Below are 4725 nucleotides of genomic sequence, written 5' to 3' on the forward strand. Positions count from 1 at the left end.
ACACAGAAAGTGATAGGGTAACAAAACCAACACAAAGTGAACAGATAAGCCCAGAGGCTAAGAAACTGGGTGTCTCCCTAGTATTACAAATGCTCAGATGGAAAAGGCAAGATGTAGTGTTTTAATACGTAGAGAACCCGAAATGCTGTTGCTAAGGGCAACAGCAAAACCCTAAAGGGTTACCAACGGGTGTGGCAGCAAACTCCTTGGTCAGAGATGGAATAGTAGACACAAGGAGAGTCTCCACAATCCTATTTCTCACTTGCAGGGCACAGGTTCAGCTTCCTGCCACTAAACTGACACATGGACGCCCTGCACAGTGAGAGAGGATTAAGCATGCAGGTCTGAAAGTACAGTCACAAACCTGCTGGGTTCTCAGAATAACAAAAGAACTTGAGCAGGCTAAACGACTGACTCCAGTCTTACTGCTAGGTCTGGATTGGCAGAGTGTAGTACCAAATCTCCAGGCCTATTTGCAGTAAGCAATAACAAATACAAAGCTACACAGTACTGGCTAATTTTCAGGAACTGACTAACCAACAAAGATTCAGCAGCATCTGCTTAATCTGAGAAGAGGCCTTATAAAGCAGGTGCTGGCCACGCCCCACTCAGGCCTCACAGACTGTGAGCACAAAAACCAGCACCGGATCCCCTGCCTGTAACCACTGCACAGCAAAAGACCCGAACTGGAGTATCAGCTGCGCTCAGGTTATTCCGCTAGCACTCGTCTCCCGGTTGCCATGACGACGTGGCAGCACAGGGCAGGAGACCCTAACAGTACCCCCCCTCTGACGAGGGGTCAAAGAACCCCTACCACCGGGTTTATCGGGGAACTGCGAGAAGAAAGAGCGTATCAGTCTGGGGGCATGAAGATCACAACTGCGCACCCACGACCGCTCCTCCGGGCCATACCCCTTCCAGTGCACCAAAAATGACAGCCGACCCCGAACCATCTTGGAGTCAAGAATCCTTTCAACAACAAACTCCCTCTGGCCACGTATCAGAAGAGGGGAAGGTCTTCCTCTGGAAGAAGGATTACTAATCGCCCGTTTTAAAAGGGAACAATGAAATGTTTTATTGATACCCAAAGAACGGGGCAGATCTAACTGAAATGCCACTGGATTGATAACCCTGGTGATCTTATAAGGGCCGATGAACCGGGGGCCTAACTTATGAGATGGCTGTCTCAACTTCAAATTCTTGGTAGACAACCAGACGAAGTCTCCTAATTTGAAGCTGCAGGGTCTTTTCCGCTTATCAAAAACCCTTTTGGTCACTAATGACACAGACACAAGGGCTTTCTTCACTTTCCTCCAAATACCTCTAAGGACCGAAACGACAGAGGAACCACCAGGCGTGGAGTCCAGGGGGTCAAAAGAATTGGCCTTAGGATGATGCCCATACACACAAAGGAAAGGAGAGATCCCTGTAGCAGAGTGAGCCGCGTTGTTATAGGCAAACTCCGCCATGGACAGATGAGCAACCCAGTCAGTCTGACACTTGGAGACATAACACCTGAGGAACTGCTCCAAGGACTGGTTCACCCTTTCAGTCTGCCCATTAGACTGCGGATGGTAGCCTGACGACAAGCTGACAGAAATCTGGAGATCGGAACAAAATGCCCTCCAGAATTTGGCCACAAACTGGGATCCGCGGTCAGAGACCACATCAAGTGGCAACCCGTGGAGACGCACAACATGCAGCATAAATAATTCAGACAGGCGTCTGGCCGATGGCAGCCCAACCAGTGGAACGAAGTGCGCCATCTTCGAAAACCTGTCAACGACAACCCAGATGGCTGTCATCCCCGAGGATTTGGGCAAGTCCACCACAAAATCCATTGAAATGTGGGTCCATGGCTTAGATGGAATAGAGAGTGGATGCAATGGGCCAACAGGAACCCCTCTAGGAGTCTTATTTCGGGCACAGATGTCACATGCCCGAACCCACTGATCCACATCCTTAGCCACCGAGGGCCACCACACCGCCCTAGATAGCATCTCCCGAGTTCTGGCAATACCCGGGTGACCTGCCGACTTCTTGGCATGGAATTCCAGGAACACTCGCTGTCTTAACCTAGGAGGCACAAACAAAAGACCTACCGGAAGGTCTGGAGGAGCCTGCTCCTGTGCTCTAAGGACTAATGACAAGAGGTCCTGGGTAATGCCCACTTTAATACATGAGGGGGACACAATGGGCAACGGCTCCTCGGTGGTCTCTTGGATTGGAGCAAAACTCCGCGAGAGCGCATCAGCCTTGATGTTTTTTGACCCAGGGCGATATGTTATCAAAAAATTAAAGCGAGCAAAAAACAAAGCCCATCGTGCCTGCCTGGCATTGAGACGCTTTGCTGACTCTAAATATGCCAAATTCTTATGGTCGGTGAGAATTGAGACCACAAACTTAGCCCCCTCAAGCCAGTGTCTCCACTCCTCGAGTGCATCCTTAATAGCCAACAATTCCCGGTTACCCACGTCATAATTCATCTCGGCAGGCGAAAATTTACGGGAAAAGTAAGCACAGGGATGAAGGCGATTATCAGACACTCCCATCTGAGAGAGCACTGCCCCAATACCCATCTCAGAGGCATCCACCTCCACCACAAAAGGACGCTCTGGATCTGGGTGTCGCAGCACTTTGGCCGAGACAAATGCCCTTTTGAGACGGGCAAAAGCCGATTTGGCCTCACGAGACCAGTGAGCAACATCCGCCCCTTTCTTAGTGAGTGCCACCAAGGGCGCCACTATAGACGAAAATCCAGCGATAAATCGTCTATAAAAATTTGCAAAGCCCAGGAAACGCTGAAGCGCCTTCAAACTAGTGGGCTGCACCCAATCCAGGACTGCCTGTACCTTGGAACCCTCCATTTGGAAACCCTCTGGGGAGATAATATATCCTAGAAATGCGATTTGCTGAACTTCAAATTCGCACTTCTCCAGCTTCGCCCCAAGCCGGTGGTCTCTGAGTTTCTGGAGGACTAAGCGTACATGCTTCCGATGTTCCTCCAGAGAATGGGAGAAGATTAGGATGTCATCTAAGTATACGACCAAGAATCTATCCAAATATTCCCTGAGCACATCGTTCATGAAATCCTGGAAGACTGCCGGGGCATTACAGAGCCCAAAAGGCATCACCAAATATTCATAATGCCCTGAGTGAGTATTAAAGGCAGTCTTCCATTCATCCCCCTCTCTTATTCGGATTAGATTGTACGCACCGCGTAGGTCAATCTTAGAAAAAATGGTGGCAGTACGAAGCTGGTCAAACAAGACCGAAATGAGAGGCAGTGGGTATGAGTTTTTAATCGTGATACGGTTCAATTCCCTGAAGTCGATGCAGGGTCGCAATGAACCATCCTTTTTACCCACGAAGAAGAACCCCGACCCAACTGGAGACTGTGAAGGTCTGATAAATCCTTTAGCCAAGTTCTCCTGAATGTACTCTGCCATAGCCTGAGTCTCAGGACGTGACAGGGAGTACAACCTGCTCTTGGGAAGCTTAGCATTCGGCAACAAATTAATGGCACAGTCATAGGGGCGATGGGGAGGTAGTACCTCTGCAACTTTTTTGGAGAACACGTCCGCAAAATCTGCATAACACCCTGGCAATCCTGGCAAACTTAGCTGCGAGAGCCTGACTGGAAGGCTCAAGCAACTCCTGAAACAATCAGTACCCCAACTAAGAATCTCCCCAGAGACCCAGTCAAATTGAGGATTGTGGGCCCTTAACCAGGGTAACCCCAACACCATTGGGGCAAAAGTACAGACAGTCACATAAAAGGACAATTTTTCAGAGTGTGTGGCTCCAATAAACAAAGAAATCTGGCCAGTACAAGAGGCAATCTTACCCTGGGACAATGGTTCCCCGTTTAACCCACAAATTTCAATTTCCGACGCCAAGGGTACTAAGGAAACAGAGTGTTTCAGGGCGAATTGGCGGTCCATAAAAACCCCGTCGGCCCCACTGTCCACAAAGGCCTCAGTCTTGACAGTTTGACCGAGGATCTTCAAGGTTACCGGAATGATAAAAGTCTTCTTGGGAAATTCTGACTTCTGGCCTGACAGGATATTTCCCATCACCCTCAGGCCCTGAAGTTTTCCGGCTTTTCTGGGCATGATACTACCACATGACCCTTATTCCCACAGTACAAACACAACCCCTGCTGTCTCCTCCGCGTCTTCTCACGCGAGGAGAGGCGGGTAGCCACAATCTGCATAGGCTCCTCGGAAAATTCCTCAGAGTCTGAGGTTCCCCTGGGAAGGAAGGAAACCTCGGTCTCCCTTTCAAGCTTACGCTCTCTCAGCCGTCTATCAACCCGGATGGATAACTGCATAAGCTGATCCAAGCTATCAGGCAAGGGATATTGTACCAGTTGGTCTTTTATCTGGTTAGAAAGACCTCTTCGGTACTGGTGTCTCAGGGCTGGGTCATTCCACTGGGTATCATGGGCCAACCTCCGAAACTCCGTACAGTAAACCTCAACTGGCCTTCGCCCTTGCTTAAGGATCGAAATCTGAGCCTCGGCTGAGGCCGTCTTGTCAGGGTCATCATACAACATGCCCAGTGCCGTAAAAAAAGCATCAACACTTTTAAGCGACGGACAGTCAGGCTGCAACCCATATGCCCAGACCTGTGGGTCTCCTTGTAGCAAGGAAATCACTATGCCCACCCGCTGAATCTCTGACCCAGAAGACTGAGGCCTAAGCTGGAAATATAGCTTGCAGC

The sequence above is a fragment of the Pseudophryne corroboree genome (genome assembly GCF_028390025.1).
Source record: "Pseudophryne corroboree isolate aPseCor3 chromosome 3 unlocalized genomic scaffold, aPseCor3.hap2 SUPER_3_unloc_16, whole genome shotgun sequence".
Taxonomy (NCBI): Eukaryota; Metazoa; Chordata; class Amphibia; order Anura; family Myobatrachidae; genus Pseudophryne; species Pseudophryne corroboree.